This window comes from Acanthopagrus latus, chromosome 2 (genome assembly GCF_904848185.1).
Source record: "Acanthopagrus latus isolate v.2019 chromosome 2, fAcaLat1.1, whole genome shotgun sequence".
Lineage (NCBI taxonomy): Eukaryota > Metazoa > Chordata > Actinopteri > Spariformes > Sparidae > Acanthopagrus > Acanthopagrus latus.
This window is the reverse complement of record NC_051040.1, coordinates 16962599-16984080: the sequence shown is the minus strand read 5'-3', so window position 1 is coordinate 16984080 and position 21482 is coordinate 16962599. Positions and strand designations below refer to the sequence as shown.

The window sequence follows — 21482 nt, the reverse complement described above, 5'->3', positions numbered from 1 at the left end:
GTTCCCACTGGATGTAATAAGCAAATATAACATTGTCACCCAGGCTTATTGAATGTTATTGATTTCAACAGTATACACGTTGTTACAGAACTTCCTGCAGTCCCAAACATCAACACCAGGGGGAGCCACAACCCTGTGCAGCTTGTTTTGACTGCACATTTACTCAGTCTGGTGGTCTGCTGCTGACCCAGATTTATGGTTAAAAAAACTCATGCACATCTGTGTATGTATGTTGCAATTTTAGATTTTTGAACACGCACATAAACAGAATGTTTTTTGGCAAGACGGTGGTCAGTCGCAGCACGTATGTGTGCACAGGATCTTTCGGCTTTGACTTTATTTCTGTCAGAACAGCTATATTGAATATTAAGAGGACAAATATGAGACAGACACTGATACATGATAAGAGACAGGGAGCAGTAAATGATCGCTGTGGCGGTAATCTTTGCCGGCAGAGTGTTAATGGTGACATTAATTACATCTAATGGATCTGTGTCTGGTTAAGACGATGAATATCTCTGAACTGGATCGGAGTCAAAAGGAGTGGATAGGATGTCCTATTGATCCACATTAAATCGCTTCTGCAGGACCACTGTGGGGACAATGTTCTGCTCTAGACTATAAAAGGAACAAGAAGTGGTTCCATAATTATTTTATTTGTCTAATGTTTTGCATTGTTTTTACTGACATGATACTTTTGGCAGATTTGCTCGGTCACAAATCATATTCACAGCAAAATCATGAGCCTCACCAGCTGAACTTGCCGTGATGTCTTATATATGTGACTCTGTTAAGAAAACTGTTGTAAAATTCAATTTCTATAAGAAATACTGTTATAGCTCTCTCCATAAGAACATTACATCCCAACAGATCCTCAAAACAGAACAGAAGTGAGAGTTAGACAAGAGGCGGAGGAGGACTGAACCAGAAAAACTGAATTAAGTAGCCTGCGGTTTCACAAGGGTTTTGTAAAGATGCACACATACGCACATGGTGTGCATGCATGAGCACACACACAGGCACAGATACTTCCCCCCGGTGTCTTGTCTTTTGTTCCTAATTTAGCTCTCCCTCTCTCACACTGTCTCGTTATTCCTGTCTTAATCACTCTCTCCATCTTTCTCCTCCCTGCATCACACTGTTCTGATGTTTCAACTTTCTTTTTGTCCAGACGCAGGTTTGGCTGCATGAATTGATGAGAGAGAGAGAGAGAGAGAGAGAGAGAGAGAGAGAAATATGGAAGAAAGAATGACGCAGCAAACTTTGGAATGAACAAAAAGATGTAGATCCTGCTGCTCTTCTGCCACTCTCTGTGTGTGTGTGTGTGTGTGTGTGTGTGTGTGTGTGTGTGTGTGTGTGTGTGTGTGTGTCGGCTGCCAGATTTGCATGTGTCAGTATTTTTCTCATTATCTTCCTGTCTGCTCAGTCTGCCTCTGCCTCTCTTTGCAAGCAGAACAGAAAATTCACATCACATAAAAGAGACGGGAGTCACCACATCTCTAAAGTATTTAGTAGGATTAACCACTGCATTCATTCTGCTCTTCTGTACCTTGTACAATATGTACAGTGCCTGTCATGTGGGACATTCATGCAGGTCACTAACATAGTCACTCTGCATACTTTATCGTGTTTTCTGTAGACACTTAAAGTAGTGTTTTTTAAGGGATCTATCAGCAGAAATTGAATATAACACTCGGAAATATGTTTTCATTAGCATATAATCAACAAAAATGACCTAATAATTTGTTTTCTTTACCTTAGAATGAGCCTTTATGTGAACCGTCATGTGGCGCCACCACTACAGTGGCCCAGAATGAAAAAAAAAATACTGGTGTGAATGCATGCAGTTGTGTTTCACATTGGTTGGGTGTGTTCAGTTGTTTTTCCTGACCCTGTTTTGCATTAAATGTCATAGTCAGTACCATACTGCAACCCTATTACCTAACAGACTCAAATACAGCAGCCTGGTCATCCCAATTACGTTATGTTAGTCATGTAAGTTGTGAGAGTGAGAGTAATAATTTTAACCGAAACCATGATTTTTTTTCCTAAACCTAACTATTTGTTGTGCCTTAACCTAAAAAAAACAGTAATCCTTTGACAACGTTAATAAAAGTCCAAAAGTCATTGTATCCCATAATATGTGAACTGTTGGTCATTAATCTTTTTTGAAAGCCTTATATGTTTTATTGCAAACTTGATCACAGAGCCATTAAAATGCAAAAGAGACACAAGAGGATGGGTAGAGCATCATGGTTCAAAACATAAGGCCACTGACCACTGAGCTGCTAAATTTTATGAATTGGGGGGTGAGAATGTATTGCAGTGAACAAGAATGCAGACATTAGACATTTCCACAAAACAATCTGACTTTCTACAGTGTGGTTTAGGTAAATGAATGAATGGAGTTATGTCAAATGAATTGTGGTTAACCTAGGGCAATCAAAATAACAGGTTAGGGAACAATTGGTTGAAGAGTAACATAACAGGCCAAAAAGCAGTATTTCACTGCCCTCTCTGAGTTCAAGCCTATTTCACCTCTTGACATCACCCAGCACCGAGAATGGATGCTGGCGGATGTTGCACCTGTCAGCACACTACAGACTGCAGTGATGTAATTGAGGGCTGAAGTTCACCTTTACAAAGTCAGACTACAGGATTTTTTTAGATGGTGCTGAGTTACTTTTGAGGTCAATGTATCTGCCGGCGTTAATTAATAAAATGCAAACTCAGGTCTGCTGGCTGAAAGTCAGACTTGCCACAACGCCTGTTGACCACGGTGACCTTAACACACTCACACTGCACTGACAGTGCACGTTGGCATTGGACTTAAGGCTTTGAATGGAACAGTGTGCAATGCCATGCATCCAATGACAATGTGAAAACAGTGTTACTATGTGAGAGGGTTGCTTGTAGTGATGAACGTACAGGGAAATATTGCGCAAATCTGCAGCTTCTATCGACTTTACAGAGCCTTATAGTGAGTTTCAGCTAATTGTTCAGTGGAAACTCCACAGCTAATTTAGTTCAGTCCTAACCATCTCATAGTGTTGTTGTCGGCCACAGCAAAAACACTGATAAGCCCAAAAAAGCAGACAGACTCACCTTGGGAATACATACTAGCTCGAGAGTCAGATATTTTCCTTAGTAGCAGGTGGAGACCAAAAACAGAGCTAAAAGAGAAGAAATATTGGAGTTACAGAAACGCCCATCCAGATTCCATAATGTTGTTCTGTAAGTGCTAGATGTGTTCAACATATACACTTAAAAGGTGATGATCTGTATGTGTGTGACCAAGAATATCTGTTATCACCGGTCTCAAGAACATTTACTGATTTAAGAGAATATCTGACTGGAAATTCCGATGCTCTTTTGTCAGTTTTTTGCGAACTTAATGTCCACTGTAAATGAAAAATCTTAGAAAGACAAGGCAGGTGGAGTTCAAATGCAATCTCCTGTGTAGTCAGTCAGGCATACAGTGGATAATGACCAGGCCAAATTAGTCAAGGCATCAGCAGTCAAGCAGAATTTCCGCCACAGATAGCAAGTTAGAAAGCAAAGGTACAGATAGGCAGTGATGTAAAAAGTATTCCTCTGTCGGATTCGGAAGAACCTTTTGCATAAAAAGTGCTGTCATGTTGTTGAGGTGATGCAATACATTTGGCACTGAATGCTGTAAATGGATGTATGTTGCAACAGCGACTAGAGAGACAGAGGTTTTACTGTAAGGCATGGTAGAGAGGTAGAGTGAACATCGCCATGACAGCATCTGTTCGGACTAATCTTCGTGACGGTCAATTCACATGTTATGCAGAGTCAACAGTGGACTATCAAAAGGTATTCCCAGTGCTACAGTGCAGCTGCCTCCATCAGACATCTACTTCAAGAAACAGTTCCAGGGGCAAAGCAAAATCAGGGCTTCTCTAACCACTGAGCATGTCATTAGAGCAAGCATTGCTGGGTTATGGTCCACTTCCTGTTCATGTCTCCACTGCCGACTTTGTCACAGTGAAATGGTCAGCAATTCGTGATGTGAATGTTCCTGACACATCTGTACACATGTTAAAACTGTTCACTCAACATATAGCAGAGTGATGAGCCCATTCACACAGTGACTCATGAGAGGGACAGCACTATAAACTATGGACGCTTGATCTGCTCTCCCATAAATTCAAACCAGCGGTCATGATCACTTGACTTGTCAAACAAAAGGTAAAAGCTCAACCAGTGTCTTCTAACTGGAGTCAAGTTCTCTTAAAGCAGTCTAAGAAAACAAAAAGGTGGAGAGAGATAATAATGAGGAAGATAAATAAATTGTACATAATTGCAAACAAACATAGTGATTGGTATTATGATGGACACAAACGCCGGCAAATCAATTTTATCGGTCAGCAAAGCCAAGAGGCTAATGTTAGTGTTAGCTTCTCCACTGTCATTTCCAGGTCGATGTAGCTCCTCCTTGGATAAAGGTAGTTGTTCGTAGAGGGTTTAATGCTGTTGATGGCTGGGAATTGGTGGCAGCTTGTTTTTTACCAGGGTGGAGGCAAGGCTCCTCCAGACTTAGAAATGAAGCCAAGAATAATGTCCTTGTCACTGTGCAAGTCTTTGAAGGAAGCTGGCTACGGAAGGATCCTCACCCGGCCACAGATGAAGGCTTACTGGTGTTGGAAGGACTTAAAGCTAATTTGCCTCACTCTCATTGCCCACACATCTTTCCAGCTGTTTTTTCCTGTCTCCAGACTCAAACGTGTCTCAGATTTATTGTTTAAAACAGAGATATACAACAGTGAAGTAAACTGTATGAAATAAGGTTTATTACAGTCAGTCCAATGCCATATCCTTACTAGAACCAGTATTTTCTAACTGTCACGCTCATAGAGTCGAGACTAAAAAGTGCAGTGAAAACCTCTGGGCCGGGCAGAATATTGGCACTCCAAAGACACTGTCTTGCGCTGGAAGGAAAGAAGAGTGGAAGCAAAACATTTGTGGCAAAGCAAAGCAGAGACATATGGCTCACTTCCAGTCTCTCTGTCTGTGCTGCCAAATTCACTCGCATGTCAAGAGCACAAACACTTGGGTGTATCAGTATCCTGTAGGCATCATTAGAGATGACTCACAAAGCATATGTTTAGCAACAAATCAAATTTGCGGTATGAGATGCATGGAAAACATCAGATACTGGCAGTTATTTGAATGAATAATGACTGGACTATAGTATGTTTGCTGAATTTAACAGAAGGTGATTCATAGGTCAAAACGGTGATTGAATCTTCGAGTCTCTTATTTGGATATCGACTGAAAAGAGGGACAAGGAAAATGGAATCATACAAAAATAAAAAGGTCTCATCACTTCGCCACTGCTCGTCCTTCTAGACAACACAATCAGATTTGTCAGCATACGCCTCTGCTGTAAATCTGTGTAGCTTAAACGTACTACAAGGAATTTTTAACCAGCTGTGAAAAAGCCTTGATGTAATACTGATACCTATATCCAGTCCATCAGCAAGAGGACTGACTATTTAATGCAAAATAATGAACACCAAAATCCAGACAGTTTCCATGAGGATGAACTGAAGTGTCGAGCAGTCTGAGGAAAGAAGCTACTCTGTAGTCTGGCGGTACAGCAGAGGCAACTTCTGTATGGCCAGCTGGCAGCAGAGCAACTGACTGTCTTGCTACTGAACTATATCTTGCCGTTGGCTTATCATTATCAAAATTTTACAATAACTTTAGTTTTTGTAACAAAATTACCATTGGCAGCCAAAGCCAGATGTATAATTAGGCCCTAAGTAATTTAGGTGTGTGAGCAGTAATGTTATATAATTCTAACATTGTGTTGTAATATAATCCTCCACAGCCGCAAACGGCAACACTACCTCATTAGAGCAAGGTGTTCATCTGTGAAAATTATCTCGCTTGTCAAAATATCTAAGTATCATAAACTTAGATTTTATTTTCAACAATCCAAAATCTTGTTTAGGGAACAAGAGTGATGCTTACTGAAGTGATGCTAACTAAGTTGGCCAACAATGCTATTTTCAGTAGCTAATAGGATAATAATGCTTGGGAGTCAAAAACCAATACAAATACAAAATGTATAATAATGAAACTGGCTTTTAAATATACATAGACATTATATTTAAACACATCAAGAAACAATGACTCAAAGACAACAGGGGTTGGAATAATAGGACGAATCTGAGACTCTAAGATGTATCCAGTAACCTGGATTAGTACTTATCCATAAATCTTCGAGGGAAGGAAATGCAGAAACATAATTTCTAGAACCACCCATGATGATCTTCTTTAGCCAGTTCACCCAAACAAATATTACACACACAAACATTCATGCAGACACACATCCTTCCCATCTGGCTGGCAGCACAGATGGTGGCACTGGGTGATGCTAGAGGCCAAAAGGACAGCGCTAATCAGCTACACACGCACAAAGGACAATGTGATATTCTTACATGTCATAGTTCACACATGTATGCACAAATGTTCAATATGTGGCAACAGACACATCCGGACTCTCTCTCGCTCTCTGCCGGCTCTTCTCTCCCTCTTTCGCTCCATCCCTGCTCACACAAACCTAATGGGGCTGATGTTTCATTTATTTGTTCCGCAACTCGGTCGCCGTTTGTCAAACTCAATTTCCATTTTGGATGAAAGTGTTCTTTTTCTAACATGTACATTTGTGTGTGGCCGCAGTTACATGAACATGCTTGACATATGATGCATATTCTCTGTTCAATCTTTCATTCGATTTGCAGCTGTGGTCTCTTTCGCTGTCCCCTCAGTGTGTTGTGCTTCATATTGTGTGTTGTGTGGCTGCACTGTGCACCCTGCTCAGGTATGCATGCATAACACAAACCTCTATGTGTGCTTATGTTTTGGCAGGACATATCTTTCTTTTCTGTCTGCCAGATGGAGAGAGAGGGAGAGGGAGGACTTGTGTGTGTGTGTGTGTGTGTGTGTGTGCGCGTGTGTGCGTCTTTCCACACATGCATACATGTGAGAAAATATGAATGCATTGTTGGTGTATTATTCATGTGGTGGGGTTATGAATGGCGTTTACATGTCCTGAGAGCCAAGTCCGCTGGGTTCTCGAAGCTTCTCTCAGTGAGCGAGGAGTGAAAGAAGCGAAAGAGAGGGAGAGAGTGGGAGAGGTGGGGAGAGAGGAGAGGAGAGGAGAGGTGGGGATGGAATAAGGGTGAGGAGGGAGAAGAAGGTGGAGAGGAGATGGAGGGGGAGATGGACAAATATAGAGAGAAGTGGGGAGTGGAGGTGGGGAGCGGGAGGGAGGAAAATGAGGGAAACACTGTGGTAGAGACAGAGGGAGGAGGAGGAGGAGGGATGAGGGATGCTGCATTTCAGTGATAGCACAGACTGAGGCTGCTGGAGCAGACAGAGGGATGGAGAGAATCGATGAGAGAGGTAGAAATTAGGAGAAAAGGAGAGGCGACGACAGGATTCCCACAAAGGTAAACAATATCAAACAGCGATCAACTTATTCCAAAATATCGATTGGAGGTGTTTGAAATACTGATAGCTGTGAGTGATCAGAGGCTGGGAGAGGCCTTTCTTCTTCCACAGCAGCTGCATCAAACATTTCCTGGATGTCACCACAGAGGAGCAGTCGACCACGTCCAACCATCCGTCCCTAAATCCATGCACATGTCCATCCTTCTCCTTCATCCGCCAAGCTCCTCCTCTCACTTCACTCCATATCCATCTAACAATCATCTCCCCATTCCACCCACCCACACAAGCTTCTCTTCTCCACAACCTCCCCCCATCATCTCCTCCTCCTCCTCCTCCTCCTCCATATCTCCTCTGCTGTCACTTCCACACATCCTGAGGGCATCTCATCTTCTTTTTTATCCATCTCCTCATATCCTTCTTCTGTTGCTCTCTACTGTACTCGTGCGTTTTCAGGGAAACGTTTACTGCTGCTTTAGCATTTCTCGTTTCTTTTTGTCTTCTTCTCCAGACTGTTACAAACGTTTGTGGAGGAAGCGGCAGAAAGAGAGGGGAGGAAAAGAAAAGGGGGTAAACTTGCATCCCTGACCACAGACACCTGAAAGCACCTGTAATCCAGACTGTAAGCAGCTCGCAAGCACGCAAGACTCCTGCCTCGGCTGAGGGAAAGTGAGTCTCTCTCTTTCTGCCTTGACTGTCCCTCCATCGTTTCTCATTGTTTTGAGAAAGGATCCTGAACGGATCCTGAGGTGTGGTTGGAGAGAAAACAGAGGAACACTTGCAAGCTTCTGGAAGGAAGAGGGAGGAGAGAGCAGCATGAGTCAGAGCACAGCAGCTAGAATACCGTGCGTTCTGCATGCAAGAGGAGAGGTGGAGGGAGTCAGAGGAACAATAAGAGCAATATAGGGGGGAAATCAGAGAGGGCTGGAGCAGAATTGAGCAGTCATTAGACAGAGGGAGGACAGGCTGAGTGAGAGTGAGAAATAGGCCGAGTGAATCAGCTCGCCAGAGGGACGGGAAGGCGAGAAAGAGGTTGAGTTCAGAAAGTGGAAGGTTTGGTGTGACGGAGGGGTGTTGAGGGAAGGTTGAATGAAGGTTTGCTGCAGGGGGTGGACAGTGGATAGGAAGCAGTGAAGGACAGGCTTAATGAAAAACTGCTAGAGCAGCTACAGGGGAAGAAAAAAGTGAGTGAGTGTGTCTTGCCACCAGGCGGGAACATGACTGTGGGAGGACGAGCTTCAAGAAGGTTGACCAAGGAGAAGAAGGAGGATGGTGGACCGTAGAGGTGTGAAAACAGGAAGACCGGGGTAAGGAAGAAATCAGGCCAGATCAGAGGAACACTTAGCGTCCGAGAGACGAACACTGAGGAGCAGCGAACACGTCAACGTGCAGCGACAGGGACATGGAAAACTTTAGCTGTGACAGCAACACAGCAAGGAGTTCCTGTTAAATATTGATGCTGACAGCCCACTCTGCAAAGAGCTCGCTCCTTGCACCGCAGAGGGCGGAAATACAGAAGGAAGAAACACAGCTGATTTTTTATTCTAAGGCATTTTTACACAGGAACAGACAAGCTGTTAAGTGCGTCAGATGACTGAAGCCGAGTGTGCTTAAGTCAAGATGTTGCTACAAATGTAGACAAGGCACACAAATTAGCCAGGAGAATTTCTTTGACTCTTTCATCAGCCAGCTCTGCAGCTTCTTGGGAAGAGTGGAGAAGAACTGGACCTTTCTGTGAGATCAAGAACCTGGCCGGTGATACAGATTTCTGTTTTGGATGACATGCTGTCCCTGCGCTGACAGGCACTCTGAGACGCAGACAGACAGATGACAGAAGCCAGACGCTGCTGAGGCACTCATAAATGTTTCCTGTTTTTATTTCTGTCCTGGACTGATTGGAACTGTTCCAACTGGCTCTGAAAACGTCCTCTTTACAGAGAGCCCCCGGAGGATTGTTGTTGTGGCTCGAGGAGATATAAATGTGGAGAAATGCGGTGACGTGCATCAACGAGAACAAGAACTGGATCGAGATCAACACTTTAGTTTTTTGTGATGGGTGATTCTCCAACTTGATGTCGCCAAGAGAGACTTCCATCAGAAAATAACGCAGAGAGACACAACGCCATGGTCTCCATTCAGCTGCGAACAGACCGGCTGCATGTTTATGTGTGTGTGGCTGCGTGGGGGCGTAACGGCTGTCGAGGAGCTTCGCTCTGTGTGTGTGCAGAGCTTTGAACCCAGCTGTGTCTGAGTGTGTTTTCAAAGCATCGCCCCAAGCTCTGTGTGTGTGTGTGTGTGTGTGTGTGTTTGTGTGTGTGTGTCGACTGGATTCTCCCCACCAGCGACAGAGCTGGACCTGAACAGCAGTGGTGAGAGGGGGGACAGGGAGGGGGAGAAGAAGGAGAAGAACGAGGAGGAGGAGGAGGAGGAGAAGGAGGAGGCGAGAGAAACCAGCAGGACGGTGGAGAAGAAAAAACTGACAACATGCTCGGATAAAGAGAAGAAAGAGAGGAGCTTTCGGCTGCCCCCCTGGTGCAATGTGTGGTGAGTACACGTCTCTACATTTACACTTTCATGGCGAGTGTCCGTGCATGTGTGTATGTGTGTGTGTGTGTGTGTGTGGATGTGTGTGTCCACCAATGAGCATCGATTGGCCAAGGTCAGAGGTGAGAGGTCCATCAGAGGACTCAAAACTATTAAGACAGGTATTGGATGTAGGTCATGTGATCGGCAGGTCCAGCGGGGTCACATAATGTCTCCATCCACTGTTACACACAAATCAATGGGGGGTGGGTGGGTCACATGACATGGTGGCCACTGAGTCATGTGACATCCAGCCTGGCACCTAAATGTGAACTGAGCCAACCCCCTACACCAAGACGCGTGCAACCACACAGGCTGCTTACAATGTTGACGTCAATATACACACATTTGTTTTAGTAGAGTGTTACAGCCCTGCACGCTGCAATCATGAATGTATCTCTCTGTTTCCATCAGCAGATTCTGGGTAATAATGTAATAACATTAACAGATGGTCGTTAAATCACATTATAATATTCAATGGCCAGGGAACGCACTGACGTACCTGTTCTGTAAAGCATGTTAACGTTAGAGCTGCTTGAATCGTTTGATTAAAATGATGTGTCGAAGAAAAAATGTAAAGATGTGCTGCTCACTGGCATTAATGAAGAGTCTTTAGGCTTCAGACTCTTGGTTGGACTTTTAATAGACTTAAGATTAATCAACTGTGAAAATAATCATTAGTCGCAGCCTAAGTAAACAAATGGCTTATCAATATGTGGACAAGAAAAACTGGACAACACTCTCACTCCATGAGACATAAAGTCAGGGGCTGAAATCAGAGCCGGCTGACGCCTCTCAGTCCTCTGGATGGATGGGAGTAAAGCTTTTACTCGTTGTGAATTTATTGTCAGGCAAACTGTGTTTCTGTTCAGCCTGATGCTTGTGTGTAGGTGAAAAATGTATGTGAGGCAGGCATATTCTGATGATTTATTCTTCGTTCCAGTGATTTTTTTCAAGAAAAAATTATCAACACTTGCTGGTTCCAGCTTCCTAAATTATTCTTCTTTCTTTTTTTTTTTTTAAATTGTGATTTTGATATGAAGCGTTGTCAAAAGAAAACAATTTGGAGATGTCACTCTGGGTTCTGGGAAATTGTGATGAGCACTTTTTACCTTTTTTTGGTTGCATTTAACAGACTAAGCATTGATTATCGCTGAAAATAAACAGCTGATAAAATGATGATGAAAATTGTCGTCGGAACACACTCATGATTCCCAAGATGTGAAAGTCTGAAGCTGAAATCCGAGATGACGGATGTCTCTCATGCCTCTGGATGAGAGGGAGGACGGCTCTTACTTGTTGTGAATGTTTCTGTTCGGCTCGGTGCTTGTGTCTTGTGTGAGAAATGTGTTTGATATCACAGCAGCGAACGCATCACATCCTGCAGGGCAATGCTTTACTTTCTTGTTGTTTTGCGAGAGTTTCACAGTTGGGAACCTCTCAAAGCTTCAGACACCAATGTAGTTTATCGAGCGCGTAATGCTTAGTGTTAAAAGTGTCATCTCTGTTGTTTTCCGATGATCTCCACCCACACTTTGGTCACATATTCTCCATCACGCTCATGAAAACATCACATACATGGAGCCACTCCATCTTACAGTAAAGCACGCTCATGCTCTCTTCGCCTCTCTGGCTCTTCCTCACACACAACCGACACACAGACTATGAAAACACACGTGCACAAACGAGGAGGAAGCGGGGCCACGGCTGAGGCGAAGTGACAGCCGCGTCATGGCTGCCGGCCCCCTTGTTTTTTAGCAGCGCTGGCCGGCCGAGCTCATAATGAGCCTGTGGAACGTTCAAGTGGCTCTGGTTCTCACACCATCAGTCTGTGGCATCGGCTCATTGTGTGTTTCTGTGAGAAACAGAAACAAGAGGCTTTGTGAATACATCATACAGCATGTGTGTATTAACCTGTAGCCCTCGAGGACCGAGATATCTTTTGGCAGCCCACAGTTGGTCTTAACAGCTTAATCTCAGCCCACACACGCTCCCCTTTATGTGTTTATGTGTTTATGAGTGTGTGTTTAATTGATCTCCGCGTACACTGAACAGATAGTCTGTATTGTTGCTAACACTGAAGCTGTGAGACCATTGATTGAGACTTTCAGTGAAGTCAATAACTCTACCGATCAATGACTCCAATCTATACCTGTTGTTCCTCGGCTCCTTGCTCACTACCCGACAGACAAAGTGCACCACATAGATCTCAATTTGTTTGGATTGCATTTGACATTATTAGTATTTTGTCTTACTTATCAATAATCAGACACCCTGGAGAATCATTTGGGTTAAAGGGGTCAAAGTATCCAGTGAGAGTTGTCCCCTTTCATTTACCTGCATTTCACTCTACAACAGGCATCATTTGTGGTTATTTTAAAGTGTCAATAGTCTAAGTGACAGCTGGTGGTTATTTTCCTGCCTGTGACAGACAGAGATATGAGCTAGATTACTTTTATTTATAAGTACTCGAAGGCATTTCTTGCTTTTATTAGATAGGGAACAGACAGGAAATGAACAGAGAGATGAGCGGAGGTGGGGGATGCAGCAGAGGTCTCCAGCTGGACTCCTGGAATATTGCGATTATATGGTTAGCGGCTTAAAATCCCCCATAAGACCCCCATAGGGACACCCCGACACAGATTAACTTGCACTGAATGGCAGAGTGGGAAGATAAGAGCTTGTAGGGAGTGGCGAAGCCAGAAAACCTGCTGAGTTTGGAGGAAAGCACAGCGTCTGAAGAAGGTCTCTAAGGCTGTTGTTATGGAGACAAAAGGGCCAAAGCAGATGAGAGTCACAGAGCCTGTCCTCATGTCAAAGCATCCTTGGGCAAGACACTAAACCCCAAATTGCTCCCGATGGTCAGACCAGCAACTTGCATGGTAGTTGACCGCCATCTGTGTACTCAAACCATCAATAAATGGGTGTTTTCAGTGTTGTAATTCTATTTAAAGGTTCATTAATTTAAGGTAAAGGTAAATTGCTCTCTGTGTGCCCTCCCAATATGAACTCTCATTGTTATATGTAATGTGGTGTGTGTGTGTGTGTGAGAGAGTGTGTGTGTGTGTGTGTGTGTGTGTGTGTGTGTGTGTGTGTGTGTGTGTGTTTAATGATTGTGGTGTCTTTCACGTACAACACAATAAAGCTTATTTAATGTCTGGAAGTCATAGGTGTACAGTGTGAACAGGAGGGGGCTGAGCACACGGCATGGGGTCTAAAAATCAGAGGAGGTGTGACTACTAATCTGCACTGTCTCACAAACACAAAATCACCACCATTGGCTGCATTACAAACAGCAACTAGAAAATGTGCATGTGCCTGATGCTTTGTAAGTCAGTAACTACTGACAGACATAGAGGTGTGTGTCAGTAAGAGAGGGAGAAAATAAGATGAAATATTGGACAAAAAGATCAGCCAATGCTTTGGCAGGCATGGATATTAGACTGACACTGAATGGTATTTTTTTGTACTCATTTACTACCTAATATCAAGTTGGTACAGACAACAAGGAACATTAACATTTAAAAGGTGTTTCGGGCTTGGACAATGACTGATGTTCATAGGCATCATGCATGGTGTGTGTCAGTGAAAGAGAGAGGGGGAGATAAAATGACTAACAAAGAAGGGACCCATAGAAACTTCGAATCATGTGTCTGTGTTGAGGCATAGCAAAGCAACAAGGAAGTAGTGGTGTTTTTTTTGTTTTTTTTTCCACCCACAACTTTATTCCATTTATTCCAGAATTTTTGGTGTGCTTCGTGATTTTTGCAGAAAAAATATTTTGGGAATTATTACCTAAAGCCATAGCACACTATTCTCCATCAGGCTGCAAGAAAATCGCAGGTCTAGTTAAATGGCAAAGTTTTGCTGAAGAATAATAACTAGATAATGTGTATTTCCTGTGAAAGTACAGTGTGAATGCTTACAGCTGAAGTGAAAGAACTGCTGAATATGGAGAAATGTGAAATCAATTGACAGAAATGTCATAAAATTGTAATGCATTGCACTACACTGCTGCCAAAAGTAAGGTCAAACTGCATTAGCTTAGTATGACAAGAGATGAACAAGCGTCGCTTTAAGAGCTGAGAGGCAACATACTGTCAAAGCTGGAAGTTCAAACGAGTTTCCTCAAAAGGTTCAATACTATAATGAAGAAATGAACACTAAGTTGGAAAAGCTCAATAACCCTAAGTGAATTAAGTTGATGAAGATTTAAATATGTACAGAGAGAAAGAGACAGATGAAGAAGTGAAATAATGGGGAAAAGGTGGAAGAAGAAGGGGATGCAGGGAGGACAAAGGAACAGGATGAAGGAATAGGACAAAGTAAATTAGGACAGGACAAGGAGGAGAGAGGCAAGTTTAAGTTTATTAAAGGCAAAATGTGCGCGTATGTGTAAGAGAGAGAGAAAAGTGGTAGAGAGAAAGAAAGTCAGAAAGAGAAAAAAAAGGACAGATGAAGAAATGACTGAAATGTAAATTCAACCTGAAACAGATCAAGGTTTGACTTTATAAGCAGTTAATCAGTCCACCAATCAGAACCAAGGAACAACATGATTGGAGGATCAGTTTATCACTTGAAAGTGCTGTGTCAGACAAACAGAGAGAGTTTGAACCTGGAGCAGATGAAGGTTTGAATTAATTAACAGTTGAACCGAACAGAAAGAGCATAACATCAGTCGACCAATCAGAGAGAGGAATGCTCTGATAGGAGGATCAGTCTAACTCTTGAAATTGCTGTATCACTGAGAGAGAATTGGGGGGAGAGCTTAAAAAAGCAGGAAAATGACTGCTATTTTTTACTGCCATTGCGTATGTAAAATATGTGTAGCCAGACGAGTACACGTCTATTCTATTTTTGTAGTGTCACAAATGAGCAAATGAAGGCGATTTACAAAACTGACTATCTGCTCTTTTAGGCTCAACAATAACATCGGTGCTCATGAACGAGTTGGCTGGACCTCTTTTCTCTTTAAAGCCTCCACAGCTGAAAGTAGAGGTCCAACTGCTGAAAAATGAAGGTGCCTACATCAATCAACCACTTTTCTTATGAGGCAGCATCACAGGAGACATTGTTTTTCACCAGCAGCACCTAAGCCTCACTCCAGAAACAGCTGAAAGTGAACACGATGAAACAGCGAAACAAAGTAGATGTAAGTACAAACAGGACCAGAGAAACTAAAGAGATTCAATTAAAAGCTACAAAAGCACAGAGAGCCGAACACACTGACTTTTAAAACATCTCAGGTCTCCTGCACAGACATGAGTTGAATATTTGAAGGGTCTTTGTTACGGGTTGGACACAGTTGCTAGATGTTACCGCTCGGAGGTGATTTTGACCTACTCCCTTACAAGAAAATAGTGAAAAAAAAAAAAATAGTGAAAACAGTGACTTGCACCAAAGAAGTGATACACAGAGCACACAGTCATTGAGACAGTGTCATCAACAAGGCAGACATAAGTGCTAACAGAATCTTTAGGTGATCTGGAGGAACAAAAGGACAGAATAATTGCGTCCTGCAAGGGAGACAGAGAGTGCTGTCTCCAACGCATAGAGCTTTTGTGCCCAGAAACACACAAGCTTGAATATGGAGCTTAAGGACATGGAGAAGAAAAGCCAGGAGCTGAATGTCTTCATTAGAATAAATATCGAGCTGAGGGTGGACCTTGAGAAACAAGTGCAGAGGTGTCAGAACAAACAAGAAATTACAGGCTTGGGAGTCAGAGAAGATCATGGGTGCACATTACCGAAGAGATGGTAACAAATATGATTTTGTGACTGAGGTTTAAGTGTGGACGTCCCGATGGCTGCCTGATACATGTAGGTTAATAACGTTTCAATAGTGTGGACAAAAATTGTGACATATTGCACCGCTATGAAAAAATATACCCATGATAGGAGCTTGTTTTGCACGTGGAGAGGGGAGTCCTGGCATTAAAATCGCCTGGAGGTTGTAGTTGTTGTTTTCCATAGAGACAGGGATTTTGACAACACGGCGAAATTGTTGGCCAAATGCTGGCTATAAAACTAACATGCTACAAACCATATCTTCAATGATAAAGGTACAAATATTTGTCTGCAACTTTTCGGGCCCACGTTAGGGACATCATGATTTTTATACCCTTTAACTGCTGTTTACACGCAGACACAACTGACAGTGAGTCAAATTAGTTATCATGTTCCTGAAAGAACATGTGGGGACGAGCAATGAAACATTCATTCAAATGCTCTCTTTCTGCTTGCTCGATGATAACTAACAGCTGCCGGCCGTGTGGCACAGGTGACGAGCCGGTGGCTGTGGGAAAGGAAATGAGATTCACTGCCATCAAAACGTCCTCTCCAGGGGGAAACAGAATGAAATTTGCTTTTATCAGAACTACCATCAGCCCTACACTGAGAAAGTAATTGAACCATCCAGCATGTTTGATGTTCATTTTATGTTAAATCGTTTGACAATAACGCAAAAAGATTGTCGATCACATACCTTCCCGGGACGTGTTGCTGAGTCTGGACAGCGGGCACATACATTAGTAAGACTAAAGGTCTCTGAATCATTAGTGTCCAATGGGAACCAGAGATGATGAAGACGATAAAGCTCTTCATGCATTCTCAGTTGCTCATTAACAGCATTGGAGTCAGTGCCAATCAGTCCAAGTAAAAACTTTCGAGAGCTCAGTGCTGGCTCTACTGTACTATAACTGTAGCAGTTGCCAAACTAGGTTCACACAAGTGCATGTGTATTTTCATAATGTATATTCCTTTTGTCAGTGAGATGAACTCAGAGAGAGTGCAGTAGTATAACTTCACCTGAATGTCTGTATGTCTGCTTGTACGCTTTCCCTCTTATTTTATACTGAACCTTGTTAATGTTACAGTTTGATTTCCGCCTGAACATTTTTGAAGGTTGTCATCTCACATAACACTTAATACCCTTTGTCACCTTGCTGCTCAGTCTCTCTGTCTTTGTCTCCTTACCTCTCACTCTCACTCTGGTCCTTTCAGGCATTTTTAATGACTAACAATTGGTTTTAGTATGATAAGGGTAAGCTCCACAGAACTTTTTTTTTTCTGTTAGAGGTGGAAACATAAAATTTGCTTGTGGAAAGACACACGGCTGCACACAGCAAATTGAAAATGTTTGATTACACGTATTTATCATGCCCGATGTGTTCTGAATTTCTTGAAAAATCAAAACAAAAATGAGTGCAAATAACAGCACAATTATACTTTACATTTTATACATTTTACTGTGGACATTAATGTCGTATGGATCATTTGACAGAAAGCATGCCAACTTGGAACACATCACAGCTCACTTTCTATAAGAACATGGGAACACCTATCCGACTCAAGCTGTAATCAAGCCACATAAAAAGACTTATGAAGGCTCGAGGCAAAACTATTTTTATCAGTCCCTCCACAAATCTTCAGTCCTGTGATTAAACCAATCCCCATATCATCAGTAAGAGACTGTAATTATGCTCCATCTCTGCAATGCTGCTGGAAAACAATTTTCCTCACGTAATAATGCAGTTCAAATCCTAAGTGATGAGCACATGTCAGATACAATCGTGCCTCATCCTCAACAGACTCCACCTATTGAAAGCTTTCTAAAAAGCCTCGAAGGGAACATTTGGTCCCTGAAGCTCGTGAAGAGGAAACACTACCTGTGTAATGACGGGGAAAACATTCCTTCAAGAGCACCTCGTGGTTATGTCTGCACACAGAGGTGGTTACAGGCTATTTCAGGACTATTTTACTTTATTAGAGACTACTTCTACTAAAGCAATCTCTTTTTTCTCTCCTGGAGTAATTTAGAATACGCATCTCACCGTCTCTTTCCCTTCTAGATGATTCCACAAGATTACCTTGGTTGTGGATTGCAATGTAAGACTCCCACGGTAATGCACGCTGCACCGCAGATGGACCGTCTGCTGGGAATTCATATCAGACCCTACATGAATTAATTTGACATTGAAATAAGCAGAGCATCTATCTGCACCAATTGTTGGGAATATTATGTATGAGTTTCGCAGGGCAGACTGCCGTGCATTGCTCATTCGGCGGGGAAAGCCGTCGGTGAATTCCCCAGTGTTGCTTGCCATTTGTCCCTGTGCAGCACGGTGTCCTCAATGTTTCGCTTCCAAAACAAGTTGACTATCATATTTGTGCAGCTTTTGCAATGCGCAGGTTTAATTACACAGCTGCCCGACACAGCAGGGAGAACTTTTTGAACTAATCCCTCAGGCTGGAATTGACAAACACAAGCTTTAATTTAAAAACTAACTGTGACGGAGACTTGTGAGGAATATCAAATCATATTTTAGTAGTTTATATTAGCTTTTTGGTATCATTGATAAGGTTAAAAAGTCAGACAATCACATCTGATTACTCCTCCTGCTTTGTTACAGTCATGCAGAGGATTGAGTGGCTGAAACACAATGGGTATATTCAAATATTAATTTGGATGACTAAATTTGAATGACTAAATGCTTGAGCTGCTGCGCCTCATTAAGACTCCGTGCTCCTGAAGGGAGGGGAAGGAGGGAGCTGAGGTGAAGGAGAATATGCATAATGGCATAATAATGTGCATGCTTAAATATGCAGCATATGTATGTGTGATAAATCATGATTATTCTTTATCTGTGGAGGGGGGCTGCGAGCCAAGCACTGACTCACTCTGACTGCTTGCTTGTATGCACATTCACAATGAACACATACACTGTGACAGATCTGAATCCTGTGAATACCAACAGAAGGATACACTATTATATCATCTGTAGTATTATTGTGATCATTATTATGCTATAGCAGTATGACTGAATATGACTATAATCACCCCAGGCTTTATATATGTGTTTTTGTGCATCCATGTATGTATGTATGTGTATATGTATACATATATATGTGTGTATTTTTTTTCACTTTTTTCTCCCACTCTCCCTTCTCTCGCTCTCTCTCTCTCTCTTTCTCTCTCATCCCTTTTCTCCTTCATTCTTCCCACCACTCAGAAGCCATACTCCTGACTGCACCTACTAATACATGACACTGCCACTCATACCCAAACATACTTAAACACACACTGGATACTCACTGTATATCACTACAATCACTCCCTCTGGACACTGACTTGGTTTGGAAACTTTATCACCAAGAAAAAAATAAAAATAAAAATAATAATAAAAGAAGGAGGAAAAAGAGGTGCTCGCTAGCACAAACAAGTGTCCTCTCACATCGCTGTCTAACTTTAATGCCCTCACATATATGGAGACCAGGGATGGACTGGGACAAAAATTCAGCCCTGGCATTTTCCGTCCAGACCAGCCCACTACATTATCAGCAGACACCACGTAGAAGTCCACACATCTCGCGGCGTCTTCTCTCACACATAGTACAAAGGAGAGTCATATTCCTTGATAGCAGTTAACAAATAAAGCACGTAGCTATGAACACAAGGACTAAAACTGACAGCTATAGCAATCAACACAAACAAAAGCATGTCACATGCTCAAAATAGAGGTCATTCCTCAAAACCAAGTATTCATAACACTGAAAGTGTGTGTGTCATAAAAACAAAGGCCTGACACCATCATTTATGAACAAGATAGTTAAATGGCTTTGTTGTCTTTTCATTAGGTAACTTTACTTGTGTTTTCCAATGCAAAAAAGCCAGATCTTTATGACCTGAAACTGCTCAAGACAACACTATACACAGCCATTTGAAAACTACAGTAAAAGTAACACATTTACACATAGATTAAAGTTACACATAAATTATACCTATTAAATAGTTATCACCTAAGTAAACAATAAATGAATTAAAAGATTACAATAAATTCAATGGTAAATATTGGAAATTAAACTTATTATTTCCTATAGGTTTACTTGTATTTTGTGCTAAAATTCAAAGTATCTCAACTTGATTCTGCATCGCTAGTTACAGCTCATCAGTTCACGTGAATGTTTACTGTTGCTATGGCAACAAGAGACCGCTGATGTTAGCGTCTGTTAGCTAGCTTAGTTAAATCATCTGAACAATAAAAACCCATAATATCACAATTTGGCATATTTGAACAAAATCAACCACAACTTCCAACAGTCACAGCCCTTCAACACTGGGCTAATATGCTGTCACATGTTAGATTGTCAAAGTCAGAAAAATAGCGGCTTCAATCCCTGAGGAGCTACGTTAGCATTAGCAGCAGCTGCATTCATCAGTATGCAGTTATTTAGGTCACATCACATTCAATGTAAAAACGTGTTTTACTTTGTTTTGGACATGTCTCAAAAAGTTACCCCAGCCAGCCCCAGGCTAACGTTACTTACCATGTCTGCCTCCACTCGCTCATCATCAATAGGTCCTCCTCCCTCGTCTCCCGGTGCAGCAGCACCTGTGGCTGCTGGCGGGTTGGTGGTCTCGACACCAAAAAGGTCCGTCAACTTCGCACATTTAGAAGCCTCCACCTCCAGAGACTTCAACTTTTTTAATAGCTGTTTCTCAGCACCACCCGGGCATTTCTTCCTCTTATCCATTTTCAATTGCGGACAGGACAGTTTCGAAGACGCTCAACACTACTACTCACTAGCATTACTACTGGCTCAGCAGCAGCCCGTCCCGCCCGCCCATCAAGGTCCCGCCCCGGCCCCACCCTGGTTCGTGTAGTGATTGACAGCACTGTCAGGGCTCTCTGAGCCTGTCAGCCCAGGATTGATTGACAATGACAGACAATAGACCAATTATATGTGGCGATGCTGGCAAGACACTGCTAGCCCTCTGTAGCCGATTGGCCGGTCGATTGGAAGGAATTTAGAGAAGAAGAAAAAAGAAAAAAAAACTATTACTAAAAAAACTACTACTAATGATGCTATTAAAAATGATATAGCACCTATCATATATGAAATTCAACACAAAGTGCATTATAACAAAACACATATGCTTTGCACAACAACAACAACAACAACAACAAAAATAATAATCATACCAATAAGGATGGCTTGCAATAATTACTGTAAATAAGATGGAGAATAAAAACCTGTTAATAATACTAAAAACTAGAGACCATCTTGGAGTGGAATCAGACCAGCTGCAGTGCCCATCAGCATGTTCCAGTTCTGACCCTTGATTATTCAGTAGAGATTACTATGTTATTATACGAGACCACCTCCATTTTCAAATTCAGCCTTCATTTCGGTCACAGCTGCATGGCTGAAGAGTTTCCTGACGGGGTCTTGCATGGTTGTGGTGCCAGAGTGAACAGTAATGATCCAGAACTGGTTTACACTGTATCTGCAAATAAAAACAAATGTGGGACAGACATGTTACCAACAAGCAAAATACTCAAAATTGCCATGACACACTCACACAGACACACAGGCACACAACAGATGGGAAATAAAACCCTTTAATAATAGTTGTA

The 21482-nt window shown here is 42.3% G+C and overlaps 1 long non-coding RNA gene across 4 annotated transcripts in view; it reads right to left on the bottom strand.

The window, feature by feature from the left end:
- Positions 1-20681, bottom strand: part of LOC119007300 — a 48562-nt gene extending 27881 nt beyond the window's left edge. For all 4 annotated transcript variants that reach the window (XR_005071090.1, XR_005071091.1, XR_005071092.1 and 1 more), the window contains exons 1-2: positions 20392-20681; positions 3106-3173 (exon numbers count right to left, since the gene is read on the bottom strand). This is a non-coding gene — a long non-coding RNA (uncharacterized LOC119007300). The remainder of the gene's footprint in view (positions 1-3105; positions 3174-20391) is intronic.
- Between the last annotated feature and the right edge of the window lie 801 nt (positions 20682-21482).